The sequence below is a fragment of the Achroia grisella genome, unplaced genomic scaffold, assembly GCF_030625045.1.
Source record: "Achroia grisella isolate CSIRO2021 unplaced genomic scaffold, CSIRO_AGI_Agris_v1 utg2156, whole genome shotgun sequence".
In the NCBI taxonomy this organism is placed as follows: Eukaryota; Metazoa; Arthropoda; class Insecta; order Lepidoptera; family Pyralidae; genus Achroia; species Achroia grisella.
This window is the reverse complement of record NW_026712714.1, coordinates 333,176-358,921: the sequence shown is the minus strand read 5'-3', so window position 1 is coordinate 358,921 and position 25,746 is coordinate 333,176. Positions and strand designations below refer to the sequence as shown.

General features: G+C 35.2%; 1 long non-coding RNA gene across 1 annotated transcript in view; it reads right to left on the bottom strand.

The window, feature by feature from the left end:
• LOC131842298 (uncharacterized) overlaps positions 1–21,144 on the bottom strand; it is a 60,574-nt gene extending 39,430 nt beyond the window's left edge. Inside the window, exon 1 of the long non-coding RNA XR_009357486.1 lies at positions 20,947–21,144. This is a non-coding gene — a long non-coding RNA (uncharacterized LOC131842298). The remainder of the gene's footprint in view (positions 1–20,946) is intronic.
• Positions 21,145–25,746: the final 4,602 nt, after the last annotated feature.

The window sequence follows — 25,746 nt, the reverse complement described above, 5'->3', positions numbered from 1 at the left end:
CTAGGTAGCGAACTCTGAAAAGGGCGAGCACAATAGATCTATGTAGGTCGCAGTGCTACAGGTGCTACACATCTGACAATAGCCCAAACAATCCAATAAAAAAAAAAAAAATAGTACACTAGATGTGCCCACGACTTCGTCTGCGTAAATTGTCGATACTTCCATGTAACCTTTCATCTCCCCTTTCAACCCCTTACAACCCTTTTTTTCGGATTAATAAGTAGCCTATGTCCTTTCTCAGGTTCTAGACTATATGTGTACTAAGTTTCATTTAAATCGGTTCAGTAGTTTTGGTGTGAAAGCGAGACAGACAGACAGACAGACAGAGTTACTTTCGCATTTATAATATTAGTAAGGAAGTAAGGATTAGTAAGTTTATTTAGTAGTGTGCTACAGGACTTATTAGTAACGCATATGTTTGACGCAGAGTCAACGGCGGATCCAGGGGGGGTCATGACCCCCAGCCCAGAGTTAGTTGGACAACTCTATTAGTTGTCCAACTAAGTCTGGGCTGGGGGGTACCTTACTGATTTTGACTTGATACCTTGGGTAACTAAATGATTTTATTTATACATTTTGTCACCATACAAATAATAATAATAATAATAATCTCAAGACAATTCACACAGCGCCATCTAGACCCAAGTTAAGCTAGCTAAAGCTTGTGTTATGGGTACTAGACAACTGATACAAATACATAGATTTTTTTTTCGTAAATACATACATATTATACATAGTAAATACCCAGACCGATACAAACAATCATACTCGTGAATACAAATGTTTGTGCCGCGCGAGGAATCGAACCCGCGACCATTGGACATAAAGCGGTGTACTGGACCGCTATACCACCAAGGTCGTCGTCTAACAAATCTTATGTAACTACATACCTTTAATAATTAATTCATTGTATTTAAATAGTGCTTCTCTTGATGTCTTCAAGAGAAGATGGCAATATATATGTTTATATGTACAAGTTATTAAGTGTTAAGTTTTTCAAGTGTACAATAAAGAATAAATATTTTTAAGTACATTATATACCGTACATTATTAAAATACCTACTTTTTAATATATCTGTTGTTATCAAAATTTAATTATAAGTTCTTGAATTGACCACGACTATGTGACCCCCTCCTGGAGCCAAAGCTGGATCCGCTCTTACGCAGAGTCGGGGCGTGGCTGACTTTACACTGAACTTAAATCTATGTTGTATGGAGAGGTACTAATGGAAGGATCTCGAGTGTGGACAGAAATACAAGTATGTGTAGTGTAGTGTAAGTGTGATGGTATGCATCAAGTGAACCACAAGTTTATGCCAAAAAACATATGTTCCTAAAATAGGGTTTGCCGAAGAATTGCGAAACTCAAGTGGCAATAGGCAGGGCACATAGCTCGTAGGACAGGTCGTTGGAGTAGTAAAGTCCTCGAGTGGCGACCGCGGACCGGAAGACGCAGCGTGGGAAGGCCTCCAGGTGGACCGACGATCTGGTCAAGATCGCTGGAAGGCGATGGATGCGAGCAGCGCAGGACCGATCGTCGTGGAGATCTTTGGGGGAGGCCTTTCTCCAGCAGTGGATGTCTTCCGGGCTGAGATGATGATGATGGTGAAATAGAGTTTACATTAAAGATAGACCTTAGCTGGATTACGTTCAGATAGCAATATAGAAGTATGATAGCCTGGGTGGTGTTGCGCTTTGGCACGTTACTTTACTTCCGATGGTCATAGGTTCGATTCCTCGCACGGCACAAACATTTGTATTCATGAGTATGATTGTTTGCATCTATCTGTTTTCTATGTATAATATGTATGTACTCACGAAAAATCTATGTATTTGTATCAGTTATCTAGTACCCATAACACAGGCTTTAGCTAGCTTAACTTGGGTCTAGATGGCGCTGTGTGAATTGTCCTGAGATTATTATTGTTATTTTCACTATTGTTGCATTTTCAACCACAGTTATAGGCCGAAACTAAGTAAGTGCAGTGTGTGTGTGTATGTGTGAGTGTGTGTGTGTTTGTGGGAGTATTATTATTATTATTATCAATCTGCCCTCGATTTAAAAGGAAAGAGTTAAATCTTATAATTAACATTTCATTAGACTGATCGATTGTCGATTGCGTCGCTTCGCAACCAGTGCTGTACACACAATTATCGATAAATGGATTACCAAACTATACATATAAATAAAATTGGAGTGTCTGTTTGTAATATTGAAATATACGTTTTTTACTACATGCATATAAATATAAATACGGTACATACAGCAAAAAAACATTTATTACAGTTTTTGTCTGTCTGTCTGTTTGTTCCGGATAATCCCTGAAATGGCTGTACCGTTTTTGAAGGGACTTTTTTTGGCAGGTAGCTAATGTAAAAAAACTAACTAAGGCTATTAAAAAATTTTTTTTTGCTTAAATAAAGTAAATTCCACGCGGACAAAGTCGCGGTAACAGCTAGTTATTGTATAAGTTGCATGTACAATTACTGATATATTCAATAACGGGAAATCTGTAATCCTTTAGTTCATGAAAATGACATGTAATAAATTTGTTATAGTTTAATCATTAAGAATTAACAATGGATGAATGGAAGAGAAAAACATATTACGCCGACCACAAATAAATGGGATATGGAGTATAATAAAGGAATAAATGGGATAAGAAGCAAATAATAATAATAATAATCTCAGGACAATTCACACAGCGCCATCTAGACCCAAGTTAAGCTAGCTAAAGCTTGTGTTATGGGTACTAGACAACTGATACAAATACATAGATTTTTTTCGTAAATACATACATATTATATATAGAAAACACCCAGACCGATACAAACAATTATACTCATGAATACAAATGTTTATGCCGTGCGCGGAATCGAACCACGACCATAGGTTGAAAGGGGTGTGCTAGACCGCTAGACCACCGAGGTCGTCAAAGATGATGATGATGATAATTAAGATTTAACAACTGGTTTCCAGGAGGAAACACCAGATATGGTAGTTTTTGGTAGCTTTGGGCAGGCACAGAATACCAGCGTCACAACAGTTAGCTATTACAGCATACGCTGAGTGTCAGCCATGTTGCCAACCATATGTATAAATAACATAATATGATTTTTTGTAATTGTTCTAAGTGTGTATGTATGTATGTGTATATGTATATATGTAATATACATATATATGTAAAATGTAGCTTTGTCAAATGTGTAAATGTGATAATGGTTGTCGATAAATGTTTTTCTTCTTTCTTCTTCTTCTATGGGAGCCATTAGTACTCATTACTCTCATATCCTTCCTCCCCATCCCTATCCCTTTATACATATATAATAATAATAATAATAATGTTGCCATCTCTATATACATATATAATAATCTCAATTCACACAGCGCCATCTAGACCCAAGTTAAGCTAGCTAAAGCTAAATACATAGATATTTTTTTTTCGTAAATACATACATATTATACATAGAAAACAACCAGACCGATACAAACAATCATACTCATGAATACAAATGTTTGTGCCGTGCGAGGAATCGAACCCGCGACCATCGGTCGTAAAGCGGTAGACTAGACCGCTAGACCACCGAGGTCGTATATATGATAATTTTGTTAATTATTTGGATACTATCTACTCGCCCTGGCTTCGCACGGGTGTACATATATTGTATATATAAACCTTCCTAAATGTAAGAATTTATAAATGATAATAATGTTTTTGTAGAAAATATCTAACTTAAAATTCATAGCGCTGACAGTTTTATCTGATTGAACAGAGATTATGTGCGTAGCAGTTTCTATGATGATTGGCTCATGCCTAATCCTTGTTGTTAATTAAATATAAGTAAATCAATATTTATTTAAAAGAGCAACACACAAGTTTATTGCTCATTCTTCGTGACGAATCTGCATTCCGAATGAGCGGTAGAATCAAAAAACTTGACTATTCAAAAGTGCTTATATTAAGTTTATTTGAATAAAGATTATTTCTATTTCTATTTCCTCTTCAATCACTCTCTTAAAAAAAACCGCTTCAAAATCCGTTGCGTAGTTTTAAAGATTTAAGCATACATAGGGACGGACAGCGACAGCGACTTTGTTTTATACTATGTAATGATGATGATGATTCTGACGCGTATGTCCATTTTGGTTTGTTAGCATTAATGTTTTATAAATAAATTCTATATGATAAGAATTTTACCTATCTGTCTTAATATTCATAATATTAATACTAGATTTAAAGACAAACTTGCTGTCCCCAAGTATCGTCTAGAAAAAGTCAATAAGTCTTTTATAGGAGTAGGTATAAAAATTTACAATAAGATACCGAAGGATATATTGGAATTATCCTTAAATAAATTCAAAACATCTTTAAATTATATTTATTGAGCAAAGCCTATTACTCACTAAACGATTACTTGAATGACGAGCGTGCATGGCAATAGTTGTTCATGTACGGGATTTTCATTTAATGTTAGACATAGACCTATATAAATATACATTGCAAATAAACTGCTTTTTAAAATCAATTGAATTTCTTGCCAGTTCTTCTCAATTGGATCTATATACCGAACTGGACGGTAGGGAGAAAATTATAATATAAAAAATTTGACGTTCATAAGCGACTGAAATGTCCTACATGAATAAATGATTTATTGATTTGAAAGTAATCTGTTAATAGACTGCAAGAGGAGATGAGAACCAATCATGAGAAGAATATGTAATTGAATGAATGAATGAAACTCTTTACTGTTCCTGAAACTTTTATTACGTTTTCAAAGGCGAGATTATTGAAAAGTCAAGGATTAACTTTTATATTTGATTTTATTGCGAGGAAGAACAATAGTACTGTTTCTACGTAACAGGACTGGGTGTGTCCAAACAACAGTATGAACAAACAGTGATATTTATCTACCATCATAAACCATGTGGGTGGGGGTCCAAACTGAACCAGAGATCAAGGTGGTAAAATTAAATGTTGCAGTAAATATGTGCTTAGGTACAAACAGAAAACATCTAACAGTTACAGTCACAGAAAATATAGCTACATACACATGTATAAAAAACACAATTGTAAACAAGACCACCAATGAGCGGCCTTATTGCTAAAAAGTGACTTCTTCCAGGCAACCTTAGGATTGAGAGAAATGATTAGATTTGAATCTGGTCACAATTATACATGTATAAATATTTCTTGAATTTTAATAAAAAAAAATCATCGATAGAATGTTTTATCGAATAGTGTGACAACACTACCGTCGCGTCTCTAGCGACCGTCGCTATGGCGCCAAGAAATCATGCAATCTAGATATACAACTTTTTATGTAAGTCGAATAAATTATTATTTGATTTGTTACATGCAATATAAGTCGCTGTTACATAGTTTAAATACAACATAACACTAAATATATACGCTGCTGTGTGGGACTGTGTATGGCTGGGGTGGGTGCAGCCAACGATGGTGGTAACTAAAGGCGCAATATGTAAAAATAACAGTATATTATAAAATACTAGTACCTGCACCACTACATGACTACCTACAACACACTACACTACACCTACCTACAACCTAGTATACTGCACCAGTACATTATCATCTATTAACACATATATACTAGATATAACAGTTGTTCGAAACATATAGGTTATACCCATCAGTTTAACTTGAGACTAGATGGAGCTGTGAATTGTGCAAGATTTTTAAAGATATATTAAAGGAGCAGGACAATGTCGACAGCTTACGGACCAGGAGCTACCTGACATTGATGGTGACGCAGCTGGAGTTGTCATAATGCAAGTTTCACGGCGTCCCCAGCAAGATGCTGCCTTCATGAAGGAGGACTACTGGCGGAAGGGTGTGGTGTATAGAATAGAATAGAAAGAATAGAAAATCATTTATTCAAATAAACTTACATTGAAGCACTTTTGAATAGTCATAACATTTTTTTTTTAATCTACCGCTCATTCGGAATGCTGTCTCATCACAAGAAGAACAAGCAAGAAACTTGTGTGTTGCTCTTTTAAATAATTTATTCTTACTTACAATTTAAGTTTAAGTGTGTGAATACAAACCACCGATTAGCACTAATTCAATTAAATACTCAAAAAGAAAAAAACATAACCAACTGGTTAAACAATTAATAAGAGGAAATCAGTCATAGTGATTAGAGCAGACCAGTCCCTACAAGCAGCACCCGTTCACGAGTATGACGGATGACGACGCTACCGTGGCAGATTACCGTCGTCAGTGCCGTGACCATACAGACAATTTATATTTCTTTTTCTATTAATTATATTATTCATATGTATGTTAGGATATTATAGGATATTATAACCTGAACTAATTAAATTAATAAAAGGCCAGAGGCAAAGGGTAGTGTAAAAACAGCATTAGTTTTCCCTGACAGTTCCCCTAAAACACGAAACGAAGTGTGTGAAGATATGCGCTCGATTATTGGCACCAAGTGCTATTTGGAATTGGTCCAAAGATATTTTTATAGCTATCCGATGATTTTTTTTATCAAATCACATCAAATGAGTTGAGGTAAAAGACGTTGGAGATCAATAGTGCGGAAGAATTACATTCATGTGTTGGCATATCCTAATTTGACGGCTTCTATGGTCCAGCTAACAAATTTAGTTGTCGTGTACCATGTCAGGTTGACCTGGACGAGATACCACTGGAAATTATAATCGTAAATTCGTTGTTATTTGCTAACTCATTTGGAGTATATATAATCCTGATTTTATCATACTCAACTGGAGTGCCCACGTATACCGTAAGCAATAGGTTTTTTATTGGGGTTTTGGACTACTGCCCATCCAAGGGTAGGTCTGGAGTGCCCACGTATACCGTAAGCAATGGGTTTTTTATTGGGGTTTTGGGCTACTGCCAATCCAAGGGTAGGTCTCAACTGGAGTGCCCACGTATACCGTAAGCAATGGGTTTTTTATTGGGGTTTTGGACTACTGCCCATCCAAGGATAGGTCTCAACTGGAGTGCCAACGTATACCGTAAGCAATGGGATTTTTTATTGGGGTTTTGGGCTACTGCCAATCCAAGGGTAGGTCTCAACTGGAGTGTCAACGTATACCGTAAGCAATGGGTTTTTTATTGGGGTTTTGGGCTACTGCCCATCCAAGGGTAGGTCTCAACTGGAGTGCCCACGTATAACGTAAGCAATGGGTTTTTATTGGGGTTTTGGACGTCAAAATAATAAATTCAAATTCAAATACAAAAATCATTTATTCATGTAGGACATTTTAGCCGCTTATGAACGTCAAATTTTTACATTCTAATTTTATTTTTTTTCCCTACCGTCCAGTTCGGTATATAGATCCAATTGAGAAGAACTGGCAAGAAACTCAATTGAATTACTTTTTTTTTAAAGCCAGTTTATTTACAATGCATATTTATATAGGTGTCTATGTCTAACATTAAACGAAAATTCAGTGCATGAACAACTATTGCCATGCACTCTCGTCATTCAAGTAATCGTTTAGTGAGTAATAGGCTTTGCTCAGTAAATATGATTTAACAGATGTATTGAATTTATTTAAGGGTAATTCCAATATATCCTTTGGTATCTTATTGTAAATTTTTATACCTATTCCCATAAAAGACCTATTAACTTTTTCTAAACGATACTTGGGGACAGCAAGTTTGTCTTTAAATCTAGTATTAATATTATGAATATTGCTGTTTTTTGGAGTGATCATTGCCTTGTCACTTTTTGGCGGCAAAATAGATGTGACGTAGATATGTAGGTATAGTCTCGGTGGACTGAATTCGATCCCGCAACTCCGGCACATGACGTTGGGTGAGGAACATCTTGGAATTTTTAGTGGGTACTAGTCTCACAGTAGGTATACTCCACGGGGGTGGGAGGGCATCCATGAGGGATTTTCTCCAAGTTAAAATTAAAAAAAAAGGGATATGTAGGTATATATTAAACCATGTCACTAGATCAGACGAACTGCCCACATCTGTTCAAAGACTAAAATCACTGCAGAGCTTCAAATTAGATATCAAAAACCACAATTTACGTAAGTTATCGTAATATATTACCCAATGAATATATATACAATCATACATACATACGACATGTATGTATAATTGTATATATCTTATATATAAAATTCTCGTGTCATAGTTTTCGTTCCCATACTCCTCCGAAACGGCTTGACCGATTCTCATTAAATTTTGTGAGCGTATTGAGGTCTGAGAATCGGCCAACATCTATTTTTCATCCCCCTAAATGTTAGGGGTAGTCCACCACTAATTTTTTTTTTATTTTAAGGTAAAACAACGTTTGCCGGGACAGCTAGTATTCATATATAGGTATGTATATGTAATTTTATTATATTATTTTGTATTGTATATGTATGTATTATGTTATATGTATATTTATAACATTTCTTCCAATATTGTTACCATCATTACACCTCCACCAGACGCAAATGTAATCACTTCTCTCCGTCCTAAGGTTGGCTGGAAGAGATCGCTTTTTAGCGATAAGGCCGCCCATTGTTACCTCTTTGTCTTGTTTATTGTTTTTTTTTTATCATTTTATACATAATTTTATTTCTGTGAGAGAAACAATAAAGAGTTTCATTCATTCATTCATTCAAGCCGAAGTCAAAAAACTTTTCTACACTACGATGGTAACAATCAAGCATACGGCCCACCTGATGGTAAACGGTTACTGTAGAACACCAGATGATACCTCAGTTTAAAGATAACAACACCACCTAACAAATGTTTATTCGTTACTGAGCGTGTAACACTCTCACAAAACATTGTTATCTCTTTAACTTGTTCTTTGTTTTTTTTATCATTTCATACATAATTGTATTTCTGTGAGAGGAGCAATAAAGAGTTTCATTCATTCATTCATTCATTCATTCATCAGACAAACTATTGTTTAGATTATTGTCTTAAATTTATAGAATAACTATAATTCTACAACTAGGATGTTAAATTATTAATAACCTATAAATAAGAGTATAATTTTCTATATGTATACCTACATATAAATAAAATTGTAGTGTCTGTTTGTAATAATGATGTACCTAACTGTTTATAACTACTTGCATATGAATATAAATTATATATTCAATATTGTTTTCTATTTGAGTATTTAATTGAATTAGTGCTAATTGGTGGTTTGTATTCACACACTTAAACTTAAAAATGTAAAGTAATAATAAAATTATTTAAAAGAGCAACACGCAAGTTTCTTGCTCGTTCTTCTTGTGATGAGACAGCTTTCCGAACGAGCGGTAGATTAAAAAAAATGTGTAATGACTATTCAAAAGTGCTTCAATGTAAGTTTATTAGAATAAATGATTTTCTATTCTATTCTATTCTAATACGGTACATACACCAAAATAACATTTTTTACAATTTTTGTCTGTCTGCCTGTCGGTCTGTTTGTTCCGGCTAATCTCTGAAATGGCTGGACCGATTTTGACGGGACTTTTTTTGGCAGGTAGCTGATGTAATAAGGAGTTACTTAGGCTACTTTTATTTTAGATAAATAAAATAACATTCCACGCGGACGAAGTCGCGGGAACAGCTACTATATAATAAAATTTATTTCAAAACAATTTTTTTATGCCTACCCTACGGAAACATGAGCAATTGAAATCATTATTCTTAGCTTTTATATTCAGTAGATATATTTATATTTTATAGGTAGGTAGGTACACACCATTGTTTTCTCTTATCAAACAATGTAACTATATTTATGGAACTAATATATATGTATAACGATAAATAATATATTACAATAATACCTATTCAGATATTTTAATTCACAAGTTTCAGGGCATTTTCATTAAATGTTAACTGGATTAATGTTTTATTTATAATTAGATATATGGCTGTACTGGCGGATTCAGTAAAAAGTGTTGTTTTGGTATATGTACCTTATAGTTCAAATGATTATAAGAATAGAATAGAATAGAAAATCATTTATTCAAATAAACTTACAACACTTATGAATAGTCAACATTTTTTTTAAATCTACCGCTTATTCAGAAAGCTGTCTCATCACAAGAAGAATAAGCAAGAAACTTGTGTGTTGCTCTTTTAAACAATCCTTGTAAGTTCACATTTTACAAGTCGAAACGTGTGAATACAAACTACCAACCAGCACTAATTTATTTAGGCTCAAATATAAATATACAATAAGATTAAATCAGTCGTAGCGATAAGTAAGCAGACCAGACCCTACAAGCAGCACTCGTTCTCGAGTATGACGGATGAGCCAGTCATCACTGCGCTCGACCATATTTTAGAAGAAGAATTACTCCTACGACTTCGTCCGCGTGGAATTTTACTTTACTTAAGAATTTAAAAATAAAAGTAGCCTAATATACTCCTAATTACATCAGCTGCCAAAAAAGTTCCGTTAAAATCGGTTCAGCCATTTCAGAGATTATCCGGAACAAACAGAAAAACAGACAGACAAAAATTGTAGTGTTTACTTGGTATATGTACCGTATTAGAATAGAATAGATTAGAAAATCATTTATTCAAATAAACTTACATTGAAGCACTTTTGAATAGTCATTACATTTTTTGAATAAGTATTCAAAAGTGTTATTATAGTTCAAATAATTATAAGAATTACTAGCTGTTCCTGCGACTTCGTCCGCGTGGAATTTGACTTTATTTTTCTAAAATAAAAGTAACCTAAGTTTCTCCTTATTACACCAGATACCTGCCTAAAAATTCCCATCAAAATCGGTCCAGCCATTTCAGAGATTAGCCGGAACAAACAGACAGACAGACAAAAATTGTAAAAAAAAATGTTATTTTGGTGTATGTACCGTATTTATATTCATAGGCATATAGTAAAAAACGGTTATTTCAATATTACAAACAGATACTCCAATTTTATTTACATGTATAGATTATAATGGAAAATATAAATTTAAATATTGATTAATTAAAAGCGCTGGAAAAAATAAATGTCGTCTTAACAGAGAGCAAAAGGTAGCCATTATGAACAGATTAGTAAAACTGAGCACCCGTCCGTTGCGTCTGAGACGCGAATTTAAAGTGACTTATCCCGCCAAAGGGCCCTGGGCCATGCGACGTTGCCGCTCCGAAGTCAAAGGGCGGGAGACGCGCGCGCACCTCATTGGCCGATTCAAATTCGGAACAAGCGCATCAGCTGCAGTCGATATGCGCCTGAATCATAGACCGCTCTATTGGTCTATTCAAATTTCGAACCATTTTTTGTTACGATTGGTCGTTGCTTTTAAATTCCGAGGGAACGACGATGATTGGAGGTTGTTATTTTTTTTTTTTAAGACTAGGAAACATTTCTATCGAGCCCATAATCTGTCGGTTTTTGTGTTGGATTTTTTTATCAGATACCTATATTGTGGGGTTTGGTTTGTTATGTATGCCATGAAGAAATACCGGGAACTATTTAGATTGTAATCAAAGATGGTTTGGGTTCTTAGACCCTTGTGGGCTATGATTTTTTATTATTTATATATGTCAGGTAGACGCCGATTGGCGGGTTGTTTCTGTTATGTTACACATAAATTATTTTTTAGATGAACTTATTGGCTGGTCGCACATTTGTTGTTTAATATATATTTTACTTTTTTTTTATTTGTCTAGATATAATTTATTCTGTGGGTGTGAATGAATATATAGTGCTTGTATGTAGGTCTAATAGTTACTCTTGTTTTATTATAAACAGTAGAGCTTATAAGATTCCTATTAAGAAACTGTAAAGTTAGTTTGAATTACTTACTAAAAGGTTTGTAAACTTAAAGGAACTATAATACATAGGATATGTTTACATTTTCTTATAGATTATAGACCTCCTAAAATAAAGGAAAAATATTCAAAACATTCTATCCCATTTTTATAGATATTAATAACAACATATTTTTTTTTTTAATATATGATCAAAAAATAAACTTATGTGGTTCTTTTTATTTAATACTAATTGTCAAAAAAAATAATTAATAAACAAACATCGTATTTTTATTTTATAGAAATTTTCAGATTCCAAGTTTTTTAATAATTTCATTTTTGCCAAAGTTTAGCTGTCTCGTTATAGATTTTAAATTCGAAATTATAGCAAACATCAACTTCTGTTACAAGCTTGGAAAAGTGCTACAGAAACTTTCGAAATGATTACAAAAGTATCTGGCGAGGAACCTTTAAGCCACACCGTTTTCACTTGGTTTTCACTCTTCAAAGATGGACGATTTTTTTTTCGGACTACTCTAATGCTGTTGGCCGTAGCTGGCCTTTACAGCTTCACCGAAAAAATTGACGACGGATACGATTCCCGTCGTTTGTTTTGAATTGGACGGGGGATCGATCGGAGGGGTAAAAATTGACGAGGATTCGTCTTTCGAATAGTCACTTCCAATGCTGGGAGAATATTACTAAGAGTTATGAAACGTCAGCTGGCAGAGTTCATCGGATCAGACCAGAATATCGGCAACAAGGATCGTGGAGTCTCCATAATAACGAGGCAATGATTCTGAAGTAGTATTTGGCCAAAAAGAACGTTGTCGTTATTGAACATTTTTTTTATACCACGTAGGTGGCAAACAAGCATACGGCCCGTCTGATGGTAAACGGTTACCGTAGCCTATGGACGCCTGAAACACTAGTGTCACATGCGCGTTGCCGACCCTTAAGAAACCTTAATATACCCTTCTTGAAAAACCTTTTCACCAGATTTGTCTACAGCGGACTTCTGGCTATTTCCTGAACTAAAAATAGTGTGAAGGGCAGGTATTTTGACTCTATAACGGACATTCAAAGTCATTACTGACTGATGCTGCTTGAGAAAGAGATGTTTTCTGACTGCTTCCAATCTATTAATAGAAGAATAGGTTTCCTTAAAAATATTAATAAGTGTATAAGCTTTTCGAGTGCAGATGGCACTCCAAACCAAGGGAAGGACTTATGGAGCGGCTGAAGGCCAACTCCTGCCTGACGGATACGACTTTAGTCTGAGGGCACCACTAGGGGTTCGAACCTCTGCTCAGGCCGTCGTAATTTCGATCCCCGTTTGAATTGGACGGAGGATCGATCGGAGGGTAAGTATATGAGTATATACCTATATGTATATATTATTTTTAGGCAGTAAAAAAAAAACGAGTGCTTTTTTTTAATTTCCAATATACGTGACAGAAAAAACTAATTTGCTAGCCGGGGTGAGAGGGGGGAAGGGGATTGTAAGTAATGTGGACTCTTGACCCCATTGCTAGCAATGTACCATGTCAGGTTGACCTCCACGCGGTTCCCCCTGGAAACCATCGTGATAAATTCCCGGTGAATTTATGACGATGTGCTAACTGACCTGACCTCATGCTCATCTTATCATCCTTCACTGCTGCCCCGCCAGCGTAAACCGTTAGCGCAGGCGGAAGCACCATTCCATTATCATCCATAAAAAAAACGGGGCGAGGGGATTGTTAGTAACGTGGACTGATGATTCCATTGCTAACAATGTACCATATCAGGTTGACCTCCACGCGGTTCCCCCTGGAAACGATCTATGATCTATCCCCCTGGATACCATGTGCTAACTGACCTGACTTCATGCTCATCTTATCGATTATTATGACGACCTCGGTGGTCTAGCGGTCTAGCATACCGCTTTACGACCGATGGTCACGGGTTCGATTCCTCGCACGGCACAAATATTTGTATTCATGAGTATGATTGTTTGTATCGGTCTGGGTATTTTCTATGTATAATATGTATGTATTTACGAAAAAAAAAATCTATGTATTTGTATCAGTTGTCTAGGACCCATAACACAAGCTTTAGCTAGCTTAACTTGGGTCTAGATGGCGCTGTGTGAATTGTCCTGACATTATTATTATTATCATCCTCCACTGGTGCCCCGCCAGCGTAAACCATTACCGCAGGCGGGTGCATCATTCCATTAACTTCCACTAAAAAAAAACCGGGGAGAGAAGAAAAAACTTAGAGCATGCCAATCAAATCAAAGATGGAAGGATTGTGTGAAAGATGATATAAATAAGAGAGTATGTTCAGATATGACGACCGATAGAGAGTAGTGGAAGAGAATGACATACTGCGCCGACCACAAATAACGGGATAAAGGCAAGGCAATGATGACGCGATAGAAGAAAATGGCCATTATTTCTGAAATCAGCGCATTCTAAAACATATAATTTAGTATAAATATCTCATGTGTTTGTGTTCTGTTTTAAATAACAAACGGAATTGACAAAGAAATATGTTACGAGACTGATTATAGTTTCACATAAAAATGTAAATATAAGTTGGACTCCATTCCCCGTAATCAGACTCTCATCTGGACCGTTGTGCATGTAGAGCCGAGACTACTAGAGTAGCCAGCTGATCTGCTCCCAAAAGCGCAGTCTCCTGATGTTTTCACAGGCTTCACGGAGTGACCTCACTGTTTCGAGGATTTGTGTTCCTTCCGTGACCACCAGGATTACGTGAGTGGCCGTGACCGTAAACCCATAGGAACCTCAACATGGTTCCTATAAGTTTGTAAGTGTCTACCAAATAATAACAATTTCAGGACAATTCACGCAGCGCCATCTAGTCCCAAGTTAAGCTATCTAAAGCTTGTGTTACTAGGTATTAGATAACTGATACAAGTACATAGATATTTTTTTTCGTAAATACATACATATTATACATAGAAAACACCCAGACTGATACAAACAATCATACTCATGAATGCAAATGTTTGTGCCGTGCGAGGAATCGAACCCGCGACCATCGGTCGTAAAGCGGTGTGCTAGACCGCTAGACCAACGAGGTCGTCAATAATGTTTGTGAATAAGTTACAATATTAAATTTAATTAATGATGATCTTCCAAATCATCATTACATAGTATAAAACAAAGTCGCTGTCGCTGTCTGTCCCTATGTATTAAATTTAACTTTATTTTTCTTAAATAAAAGTAGCCTAAGTTACTCTTTATTACATCAGCTACCTGCCAATAAAAGTTCCGTCAAAATCGGTACAGCCATTTCAGAGAGTAGCCGGAACAAACAAACAGACCGTCAGACAGACAAAAATTGTAACAAAAAATATTTTAGTGTATGTACCGTATTTATATTCATATGAATGTAGTAAAAAACGGCTATTTCAATATTACAAACAGACACTCCAATTTTATTTATATGTATAGATTATAAACAGTGACAAATAAATAGAAATAGAAATAATCTTTATTCAAATAAACTCATTACAAGCACTTTTCAATAGTCATATTTTGATTCTACCACTCATTCGGAATGCATAACAAGAAGAATGAGCAAGAAACTTGTGTGTTGCTCTTTTAAATGAAGATAAAAACATCTTTAAAGTTTAATAATAATAATAATCTCAGGACAATTCACACAGCGCCATCTACCCAAGTTAAGGTAGCTAGAGCTTGTGTTATGGGTACTAGACAACTGATACATATACATGGATTTTTTTTCGTAAATACATACACATAAAACACCCAGACCGATACAAACAATCGTACTCATGAATACAAAAGTTTGTGCTGTGCGAGGAATCGAACCCGCGATCATCGGACGTAAAGCGGTGCGCTAGACCGCTAGACCACCGAGGTCGTCAAAGTTATAATCTTCTCTCATTAGGTAACCATTTTTAAACTCTACAATTTAGTAAGTACTTACAACTGGTAAGTTTGTAGGTTCTTTAATAAAACAATATTGCATCTATAAATTGAGATGTAAGCTATCCTATCTTTCAAGTTGGATCAAATTGCACACAACGTGCAAATCAAATTTGCAATCGGTTCAGTAGTTTAGGAGTCCATCGCGGACAAACAACGTGATACGTAATTTTTATATATAACTAACTACTCACTCCGGCTTCGCACGGTTGTACATGTATTATATATAAACCATCCTCTTGAATTACTCTCTGCTTCTTCCTAATCCCATTTATTTGGGGTCGGCGTAATATGAATCACTCTATATATTAAAAAAACCACTTCAAAATCCGTTGCGTAGTTTTGAAGATATAAGCATACATAGGGACAGACAGCGAGTTTATTTTATACTATGTAATAATGATACAGAACATATTCCCAACAATTAAATGAGTATAACGTGAGTTATCAGTATTGAATTGCAGAAGCCAGATAAACGACCGTTGACCGTCGCAGACAGATGGCAGACAGAAATGTTTTAATCATAATTGCACTGTATTTTATTTCACTTTCGCAGAAATGACTTTCTGCTACGTTTACATTCAGCCGCTTCCCCTGCCACTAGCGCTGCTGGGAATGTTGCGGGCGACAACTGAGCGAGGGCTGAATGTAAAAACACGCTGCCACTCGCGCTGCCAGTCCTTTGACTCGCGCACGAAAAACCTACAATCGAGGGAGCGCCGGGCAGCGCGAGTGGCAGCGCCGATGGCATGGGAACTGTTTCCACTCGTGTTTACACTCCCGCGCTGCTCACTTCCCTGCCCACTCGGGCTGACTGTAAATTAGGCATAATAAGGCATGTTCTACAACTGAACTAGATATGTTTACCTACGACTAACTAAAACACTTTGATAAAAGTCGACGGCATGTGTACCTAAATCGTGTATTTCAGACGCCAAAGTGTTTTTTTTAACCCGTATTTGATGGCTCGATGGTATAGCAGTCTTACCACTTTACTATCAATGCTCACGGGTTCGATTCCTCGCACGGTTTTAGAGATATTATTATTATTATTATAAGCAAGTCGTTTATATACGAGACAGATATAAGTAAACAATTAAGCCATAGTGATGATATCAGCAGACAACGCTGTAATATGACATTTTACAGTAGACATGCAAATTTTTATTACAAGTTTAGCCTAAAAATTACATGTGTTATACAATTATATCCTAATTTAATATTTAACGATTATTATATAATGTTTTTTACAATTATTATTAATATCATTATCTATATATATATATATATAACTCAAAAGTGACTGACTTAGTGATCTATCAACGCACAGCCCAAACCACTGGACGGATCGGGCTGAAATTTGGCATGCAGGTAGATGTTATGACGTAGGCATCCGCTAAGAAAGGATTTTGATTAATTCTACCCCCAAGCGGATAAAATAGGGGATGATAGTTTGTATGAAACTTTGACAATTTTAAACCGATCGGGCTGAGACTTTGCATGCATAAAGCTACTATGACGTAGGCATCCCCTAAAAATGGATTTTGATAAATTCCACCCCTAAGGGGATATCATATATTTTTTCTTTATTTATATATTCTGTACCTAATATATATTATTTATAATATATATATTATTTCTTCTGTAACTAACCCGTAAAGTTTAATTAGGATTCTGTTAATAGAGAGCATGTTAGCTCTATAATTCACTACATACATTAAGTATATTTAAGTAAGTACTAGTTACTCGCCCCGGCTTCGCACGGGTCTACATGTATTACTATATATATAAACCACTCACTCTATCTATAAGAACCGCTTCAAAATCCGTTGCGTAGTTTTAAACGTTTAAGCATACATACGGACGGACAGAAAGCGACTTTATTTTATACTATGTAATGATGATTTTCTAAAGCACTACCGCTTGTTGGTAGATATGCTGTGTCACCAATGTTGCGGGTAAATGATACTATGTTGTTGGTAGAGACGATGTATATTACAGATGGTAATAAACTGACAATATGTACATAGAAATAATGATCTTATATACTAAATAACAATAGGAAAATGTAAGGTGGGGTGACACAGTTTAGATACAGCAGTGCCTAGTAGACAATATTGAATTTGTCTTACTAGACATTATTAAATGCAATTATTATTTTGATGTATCTAGGTAACTGTGTCCTATAATGATATTATATTTAAAACCACTCCAAAGACAAATATTCATTCATTCATTCATAATTTAAGAGCTACGCTCTTGTCGGTGGAGCTCTTGCCACTTTCCGCGATCTTCCATCATGCTCTTTAATTCTTCACCATATCTGATGGCCATTCACTATCCGCCACCTGTGACCCCGTTGGTAGCCTACAGCAGTGATGGTCATCAGATATGGTGGTTAGCTGCGAATATGTGGAATAAACAGTCCCCGACCAAACAGCGGCAGCGTTATCAGGACGTGGTGGGAGATTCGCGAGGTGAATCTTTCTATAAAACACCACAAAGGTCTAAGACGGCGTTGTGACATGGTTTAAAATTATTTACCCCCCATCCCATTAAAAAGTAAGCAAAGCTCTTCCCCTAGCGTTGGACGTAAACGACGCTTAATGTATTGTTTTTTTAGCAAAGAAATAATTTCCATTCGGAAAAAATTTTGACCAGATATCAACGGGCGAACTCCTTCGGCCGGTGAACCAAGATGTGGAAGGCAAATGGGGAAAGCACCACAAAATTTCCCTAATAAATGGAGCACGAATGAAATGGAAAAATATATTACTATTATCCACAAATTTATAAATTAGACGTTTCGACTGAGTTACCTGAAATACTTCACGTAGAACTTTGAAAAATGTCGAAATTAACATTATTACTAGGTACTGATGACATAAATGCTACTTGAGGGCTTTATATTGATGGAGTTATATTAAACTCCATCAATTAGTGAAATGCACGGCAAAATAACATATAATTCGATTAAATATATATATATATAAATTAGTTGTACTCGCGAATTCGTCCGCTTTAAATTTCTAAAATAAAAGTAGCCTAAGTTACTCCTTATTACATCAGCTATCTACCAATAAAAGTCCCGTCAAAATCGGTTCAGCCATTTCAGAGAGTAAACGGAACAAACCGACAGTCAAACAGACAAAAATTTAAAAAAATATTATTTTGGTATATGTCCCTTATTTATATATTTATATGTCTAGCGGTCTAGCACACCGCTTTACGTCCGATGGTCGCGGGTTCGATTCCTCGCACAAACATGTATTCATGAGTATGATAATTTGTATCGGTCTGGGTGTGTAACAAAGAGTGTTTCATTCTTGACCAGCGATACTCATCTCTCAGTATAATTCATGACGAATTCAATAAAAAAAATTATTACGTAAAAAATGAGAAAAATCTACAAATCAATAACTCTCGCATCACTCTCCCGGAGAGAAATGTGCACTGTGTATAGGGTCATAGTGGCTCCATTGGTAGCAATATCCTTCAGAATAGCAACGCGGGAAGAGCAGCTATCACATGTATCACATGATAACGTGATACCTCTGATATTCATGAGAGGTCGCCACTTGTAAGGTGGGGCGATCCCATTCCCAATGCAGTCAAATCCAACATGGCCACCGACCCTGGAAAACGTCGTTACAAATTCGCATGCTCAGCATATCCACAACCCCTTCCACTCACCCCCTCTCACATAGGTAGGAGCTGAGAGCGCAGGCGCGGGCACCGTTGCATATAAAAAAAAATTACCCCCACGCATACATTTCGCACAAAGACTGTCTAGGTAAATCGATAACTGACGAAACAGATAGACAGACAGAAATTTACATTTCATGATTGTGTAAGTATAAATTATTTGACAGTTGCAGTTACAAACCAATTAATGTCAAATAAAGATTTTCTAAAATGTCTGTTTCTAACTGCCCTAACCAAGCCCTGGATTTCATAGCGACAAAAAATGTATATATAAATATAAAAAATCTATTGTATATTTTTTAAAATTTGATACAAAGTCATCAGTCTAGCCTGATGCTAGATAGAAAATCAGATACGCATAGATGTTAACTAAGAGTAGAACAAAGAACCTTTGTTACACAAAGGAAAATTGCGTTAAATTATTTATATTTTTTATATTATATCATCTAAATAAATTTTATATCGTTTATTTAATTCCTTTATTGGTATATCAACAGCTTGTAAGCTATATCTACCAGTTGTATACACAATAGTTCAAGATTCGATGTATCTAGAACATTCTTCCAGTGATCCTACTGGTACAGATACAAAAATAGAACCAATATATCCACAAATAAAATAATAGTTAATCATTGATATTTCATAGACAAAGTACGATGTCGCAATTAAATGTATCCGTAGAAAAAATCTATGTCATTTTAAATTAAAATTCCCGAAGTTATTGTAGCAATACATCCTTCTAATAATCTTATATATTCATTAAAAGTCACGACCCTTTGACCTGTAATAGAAGTAATAAATGTCCATATAATTAAAATATATTTCATTGCGCACATCGAAATCAATAAAATCCTTGTGAAGAAGGAAATGCATCTTGGAGAGGGGCGGTGCACATTTCCAAAATGGCGTACAATGACGTAACAAGTTTAAATGCTATATATAAATTATATGAGAAATTAATATATATAACTTAAAATGTAGAAAATATTACATTATTTTAATATATAATTAAGGGAAATGTATTTAAGGGCAGTCGAAGGTACCTACCTTGTAACAATGGAGTCGTCTTTTGTTGAAATATTATAATTTATTTGTAATATTAGACGAATATATAAAGTCATAAATGAGAATCAATGATGAAAATCATACTATATATGTATATATATAGTATGTATATAAGGTGTACAGCTCGGATCAATACTTGCAGGTATGTACCAACTCGCCCGGGCAACATAGGTAGGTATCTTTCAAGACAAGCGCATATCACTCCGTATCTATTGATTTATGACCAAGTAACACGTAGTACCAAAAGCAATTATTCATTCAACAAATTATAACACTGAAAATATCCAATTAAAATTTCAAACAATACTTTATTTAAAACCTACACGTATCTGTACCGTCTTTGTTCGCTTCTTTTTAACAAATTTGAAAGGAAAACATTATGGTTAGTAACAAAACGCATTTTATTTTTTTACATAAAATAATTTTGAAAATAGAATTTATAAATGTTAAAAAGTGTGAATTCGAAAAAAGAAATTGGAAAGCGCACTCACCTTGCAGTCTCGAAATCGCGGATCCAAAATGGCGGCGGACAAAGGAGAACATTCGAAAACTGAAATCCTATTTTCGTGAAACGTATTTTTTTTGCTTTTTCTCTTTTTAAACGTTAAATTAGGCACAGGAATCGTGAATTTTAATGCCATAATGGCTTTGTGGTGGGGTTTCTGGACGAGACGACGCGCGGTGCACTCAGTTGGATGCACCGAGGAGTACTGACCTAGGGCTTGGCTGCAGCGGCGCAGGGCGCGCACACAGCCACGACACACACCACTGCAATTGGTGCATGTACATAATCCAAAACCGGGCGACGTCGATACCCTAGCAACAGCTTGTACTTAGCCGATTTCGAAAAGAAAGTCGATTATATTTCGAACATATGTTACATCTTTTTTCGTTCACAGGCAAAGGACACGTACATTCTGCTTAAAACCCAACACACTACGTAAAACATCTACTCTCTCTTGCAAATTTATATATGAAAATGGGCGTTGGCTAGTTTTCATACTAGAGAGATTATAAAAGGAAATTTGCAACATTTTTTACGGGGTGGATTTTGTAAAAGTCGTCTCCACTCTGTCTAGCTAATAGAGCTACCAAGCAGCTTGTTCTGTAAGCTGTTTCGGTTGTATATATAATAATATCTCATGACAATTCACACAGCGCCATCTAGTCCCAAGCTAAGCAGAGCTTGATAACAAATACATGGATACATTTTTTTTTAAATAAACACATATTATACATAGAAACCACCCAGACCGATACAAACAATCATACTCAAGAATACAAATTTTGTACCCTGCGAGGAATCGAACCAACGACCATCGGATAGTAAAGCGGTATGCTAAACCACTACACCACAGAGGCTGTCGAGTATGGTGAGATAGAGCAGCGAAATTACGATTATCTAGGCATCATCTTCATCTCAGGCGACGTATGTGGTATCACGTGATAACGTGATGATCAAGATTACCAGCCATATTATGAAGTAGGCTGTACCTTTGTCATTAAAATACATAATTCAAATTCAAATTCTAAAATCATTTATTCATGTAAGACATATTAGCCGCTTTTGAACGTCAAATTTTTACATTATAATTTTAATTTTTTTCTACCATCCAGTTCAGTATATAGATCCAATTGAGAAGAACTGGTAAGAAACTCAATTGAATTACTTTTTTTTTAAAAGCCAGTTTATTTACAATGTATATTTATATAGGTGTCTATGTCTAACATTAAATGAAAACCCAGTGCATGAACAACTATTGCCATGCACGCTCGTCATTCAAGTAATCGTTTAGTGACATATAAAATTAATGGCATAAAAAATATTAAGTCATGATATACAAAAGACATACAGAATAGCTTTGATCAAATATTATCTATACATATAAATAAAATTCTGTTTCAAAAGAGTCTGTTTGTAATATTGAAAAAAAATTCAATAAAGAAATAAATAACCGTTTTTTACTACATGCATATGAATATAAATACGGTACATACACCAAATTAACATATTTTACAATTTTCGTCTGTCTGTCTGTTTGTATCGGCTAATATCTGAAATGGCTGGACCGATTTTGACGGGACTGTTTTTGGCAGGTAGCTGATGTAATAAGGAGAAACTTAGGCTACTTTTATTTTAGAAAAATAATGTAAAACTAATTAACTTTTTTGTTAAATTCCACGCGGACGAAGTCGCGGATACAGCTAGTTAATAATAATATCCCTAGACAATTTGCACAGCGCCATCTAGTTTCAAGTTAAGTAGGTAGAACTTGTGCCTACAAGCTCTGCTTGACTTGTAATTAGCTGTGACGTGGTCGAGTGGAATGAGTAGTCATGCTCACTAAAATGTCCAGACATGTACTTGTATCAGTTATCTAGTATCCATAACACAAGCTTTAGCTAGCTTAACTTGGGCCTAGATGGCGCTGTGTGAATTGTCCTGAGATTATTATTATTATTTCTAATTAATATACTTATAAAATGTATTTATATATCAGTTGTCTAATACCCATAACACAAGCTCTACTTAGTTTAGGAGATACTCACTATAGATATAGGTACTTAGAAATGTACATATATGTGAACTGTTTCATTCACTTCGACCTCAACATACCGCACCAGATATATATATAGTCTATATAAATATATATATTGCAAAAGTCTACTTCGTTAAGAACATTATCACATTATCATCGGATGATGATGATGTGATAATATTTTTAACGATTATCACTCACTATACGGTACTTTTCATTATATTTCTCGCCGACAATCATGAACGGACAGGATCAAATCAAATCAAATCAAAATATTTTTATTAATGTATTACAGACTCTTATGATATGTCAAATCTACCGTCAGTTCGGAGTGATATCCAGATGAGAAGAACTGACAAGAAACTCAGCTCGTATTCTTTTCAAATAAATATTGTACATGTTTACAATAATACAGATTCATTTAAATTCAATTTTGGGAGAATAGAGTGACCACCAGCATATGCTATTGTAAAAAATAAAAAATCTAATCAGTGCTCGCAATCTGAACAGACCAGTCCTCACAAGCAACACCCGTTCACGAGTATGACGGATGAGTCAGCCATCATTGCACTCAACCATATTAGAGGCACATCGACCCGTCCCACCACGCCGCCACAAGTTTGAACTTTATAGCGAGCATGACTGTTTCAAGTTACTCCACTACGTCATTTATATTATTTACAACATAAACTATATCAATAACAGTTTTCACCCATTACAATTACATTATTTAAGTTACAACACGTCTTTCTTAAAATTACTTACTTTTTTCTATTGAGCTTGTAGATTACAAAAATAAACATTAAAGCGACGCATCGCAAATATTGACCTCAGAAATCTTAATTTTTCTCAGCAATTACAAATCCTTCGGGGCTGATATTTAGGTATTTCATTTTTCAGATCTTTGACATCATATTTACAATTCTCGTTACATGATTGATTAACTTTTGTAGCAGAGAAAAAATCTCAAAGATTGGTCTTATAAAATATATTTTTATTTTGTATAAAAAAACGGGACTGATTTAAGACAGGAATTTTCCAGTATACATTATATTAAATACACACATACATAGTGTAATTCAGATGTATATAATAATCAATAGTTTTTATTTTAAACAAGATAAACTGTTTTCCGCACAAAATCTCTTGCTCTTTTAAATTTCAATTAGGTAGAATGTTACCAGCTTATGCTATTGTACGAACACTGATTAGACTTTGCTTTTGCAATAGCATATGCTGGTGGTCACGCTATACTCCCAAAGTTGAATCTATATTATTGTAAACATGTACAACATTCATTTGAAAAGAATACGAGCTGAGTTTCTTGTCAGTTCTTCTCATCTCGAAATAATTCCGAACTGACGGTAGATTTGACATATCATAACAGTCTGTAATAGATCTACATGAATAAAGATATTTTGACTTTGAATTTATTTTTATTTTTATTTTTTTTATTTATTTTTAACTTATTTTTTTGTCTTGTCAAAAGGAATGTTCAACCAATGGGTGGACTTACATAGATAGGTTCTGAGTTCAAATCTGGCAGACACCAAAAATACTCGTTGATCAATTTCTATTTCTGACTGCGATGGAATGAGATGGTCAATTTTAGCTTCATTGAGAATTGTTAGAGGTTACGTCATACTACGCCAGTTATTATAGCTCGTAAATGCGATGATAGGTACGCGGGTTCTGTTACTGTGCAGAGTTATTTATAAACAATGCCAACTCAATCTATCCATACAATACATTGAGTGTGGAATGTAATAATAATGCTGGGCAGTATATAATAATAATAATAATCCTGGATAAGTCACACAACGTCATCTAGTCCCAAGTTAAGTTTGCAGCTTACTGCAAGTTGTCTAGTACCTTGTGTACTACAGTTGTCTAGTACCTAAGACAAGCTCTGCTTACAGAGCTTGCTAGACAACTGATATAGAAAATCATTTTTACTACCTAGTATAAAACAAAGTCGCTGTCGCTGTATGGCCTTTTTTTACCGCCTATACTTAAATCTTTAAAACTACGCAACGGATTTTGAAACGGTTTTTTTAATAGATAGATAGACTCAAGAGGAAGGTTTATATGTATAATACATGTACACCCACCCGTGCGAAGCCGGGGTGTGTAGCTAGTTTATTATAAATACATATTAAACACTCAGACCGATGCAAACAATCATACTCATGAATACAAATGTTCTTTATTACATCAGCTACCTGCCAAATATAGTCCCGTCAAAATCGATCCAGCCATTTCAGAGATTAGCCGTAAAAATATAAGTTAAAAGATAACCTATTACCGAATTCTAAAACAATCTATATTTTCAAAACAAATTAAGTATTGTTTGCATAGAGGTCAAAAAAAGTAAGTGATTACCGCCGTCCATAAGCACTCACAAACTTAGGGGAATTGCAAGTACGTTGTCGACCTTTTAAAAAGGAATAAGCTCTTTTCTTGAAGGTTTCAATATCGTATCGGTTCGGAAAATACCATTGATTACGACATCTGCAACCCATACATTGTCTTTACTAAAAAGACAATATATTAATTGAAAAATGTTTACGTAAGCATGGAGGGAGGTATGAGCTTTGCTTACTTTTGCTGACAAGGGGAATGGGAAGGTGTGGAGGGGGGGGAGGGGGGGGGGGGGGTAAATTTTAAATTAATTAAATTCTTGAAGTAATTAATGGGGGGTAATTTCTTGAAGGCTTCAATAACGTTTCGATTCGAAATACTGTACCACAA